Genomic DNA, 2,837 nt, shown 5'->3' with positions numbered 1-2,837 from the left:
GATTTGGGACCACTGTGCGGCGTAGCGGATTAGCCGAAATTGACGGGAACGAAACACGCGCGTGTGCGCGACACGTAAACTTCTAGAAATTTCGGGGCTAGCCTTCGCGACGCAATACGCGTGGGTCTCGGTAAAAGTTTGGACCTGGGGCGAAACATAATTTGTACGGCGTAGTGTATTCAGTTTCACGTAATATACAGGGTGAGGCATTTAAAACTGTTTTTCAGAATATTTGGAAAAATACAAATCGGATTAAAAAAAGTTACAATAAAAGTTGTTCACCTCGAAGAGGGTCATCCATTAACATAAAGCTCGACCCCCCTGCACCACCCCCGGGGGCGGGAGGGGGTGACTTTGAAATCTTAAATAGAAACCTCTATTTTTTATTGCCGATTTGGATTCTCCGTGAAAAAATATGTAACTTTTGTATGAGACATTTTTTCGTTTCATTATAGATGGCGCTGTAATCGGCAAAACTGAAAATGAGTTGAAAATTGTTGAAAAATGGTAATATTGTAGAATGTTAAACTTACAATTAGCGGTTTATTATTGCGCGTGCGGCATAGATCAGCCAATATTGGCGTGACACCTGACCCACGTGTGGCATCGATCAGCCAATAACTGCGTGACACCGGGGTCGCGTGCGTGCGTGAGCGGGGGACAAAGGAAAAAGGCAAAAGCTGAGGAACGAGACGGGGAGTCGCGAGTAACCCGGCGGAAAACGCGGACGATATTGTATAGATCATTTCGGGCTATCGATTAAACTTCTACCTATACTTAAAAAGATCAAGTCTTCGCTCTATTTACCTATACATCTAATACCATCCTACATCTTTTTGGGGGCTCGTCCGGGATAGAGCAAGCGTGTGGTACGGAAGGTTTGATTGCTCCGGAAGTGATACGTGGCCGAGAATTATTTGTGATGCCGCGCGATCGAAGTGACTTGACGGTGGTGGAGTTGAAGGAGAGACTGAAGACACATGGATTGTCCACGGCGGGTTCGAAGGCGGAGCTCATTTCGCGGCTGCATGAGGTTGATCCGTCGGTCTCTTGGGCGGAGAATGATGGGTCTGGCGACGTCGAAGATGTTGGAGGTGTTGAGGATGAGGCGTCGGAGAGTGTGTCGCGGCGAGAGTTCGAGCTTTGCAGGCGAGAGAAGGAGCTTGCTGAGCGCGAGCTTGATCTTGCGCGACGCGAGGTTTTGATGATGCGAGAGCAGCTGACGAGGTGCAGGAATCCCGCTGGCGAGGCGGCGACGGCGACGGTGACGGCGGCGGCGACGGCGACGGGAGCGGCAATGGGTTTGGACGATGGAGAGATGTCCCGCGTGCCCCCGAGAGCGAGTTTGACGGCGATAGCCGATTTGCTGGGTGATTTTGATGGTACGTCCAACAATTTCGAAACGTGGGAGAAACAGCTCAAGTTCTTGAAGGGAACGTATCGACTAAGTGACGATTGCGCGAAACTCCTAATCGGGATGCGGCTGAAAAAGAGAGCATCCGAGTGGTTCCATTCGAAGCCAGAATATATAGAGATGACTTTTGAGAGGCTCCTTGAAGAATTGGGGACCATGTTTCGACATCACGAGAGCAGACTACATCTACGGAGGCAGTTCGAGAGTCGTGTGTGGAGGAAGGAGGAAACATTCCAGGAGTACCTCCACGACAAGACCATCAAGGGCAACCGAGTACCGATCGAGAGAGATGAGTTGCTAGAATATGTTATCGAGGGTATACCGGATGTTGCGATGCGCGACCAGGCGCGCATACAGGGATTTTCATCCATAGATAGTTTATTAAAAGCTTTCGAGAAAATAACGTTGCGCGATCGTGGAGCGACGAATTCGAATCGACGCGGTGGCGACAAGGGCATAAGCGAGAACAAAAAGAAAAACATAGGCGATACTAATAACAAGCGTTGTTTTAATTGCAGCGAACGAGAACACGTAAGCGCGAACTGTCCGACGAAGACTCTAGGAGCTAAGTGTTTTGAGTGTGGCGCGCGCGGTCACATATCAACTAATTGCCCGAAAAAAAATAATAATACGGGAAAATCCGTTGTCGCGTCGGTTTCGCGAACACCCCTTAAAAGAAACACGCAGACGGTAACGTTGGCCGGCCGAACTATTAAAGCATTGATAGATACCGGGAGCGATATATCGATAATGCGAGCAAGCGAATACGCGATGATAGAATCACCGAAGATGCAAATATCAAACGTGGAATTTTGCGGAATAGGAGGATTTAGCGCGAAAATCTTAGGCGAGTTCCATACAGACGTTATAATAAACGAACACGCATATCCGATACTCATTCGAGTCGCGCCAGACACCGTCATACCATATGATTTACTTATAGGTGCGGACTTTATAGACACAGTAGAAATAAATTTTAAGAGAGGAGTAATCTCTATTAAGCCCGCTTGCGAGCCGGCGGTCGGCAGTGAGTCGCGACCCGAAATATTTGCGATCGACGTTGTATGTGACTCAGATACAGTAAATGTTGACATGCTGTCGATACCCGAGCATAAACGTGTTATAACGGACTTGGTAAAAGAATACAAGCCGTCTAGGACGCAGGAAGTAGATATTAAGATGACTATTATTTTAACGAATGACGAACCTGTTTATCAGAAGGCGAGACGCCTTTCGCAACATGAGAGAGACATTGTAAATGCTCAAATCGATGAGTGGAAGGAGGAAGGTATAATTCGAGAATCCGTATCCGATTTTGCGAGCCCCGTCGTTTTGGTAAAAAAGAAAGATAATTCTCATAGACTTTGTGTAGACTACCGGATGCTTAACAAAAAGATAATTAAAGATCGGTACCCTCTTCCTC

The sequence above is a fragment of the Vollenhovia emeryi genome, unplaced genomic scaffold, assembly GCF_000949405.1.
Source record: "Vollenhovia emeryi isolate VEMERY1.0 unplaced genomic scaffold, V.emery_V1.0 DF939778.1, whole genome shotgun sequence".
Classification (NCBI taxonomy): Eukaryota; Metazoa; Arthropoda; class Insecta; order Hymenoptera; family Formicidae; genus Vollenhovia; species Vollenhovia emeryi.
This window is presented reverse-complemented; position numbering follows the sequence as displayed.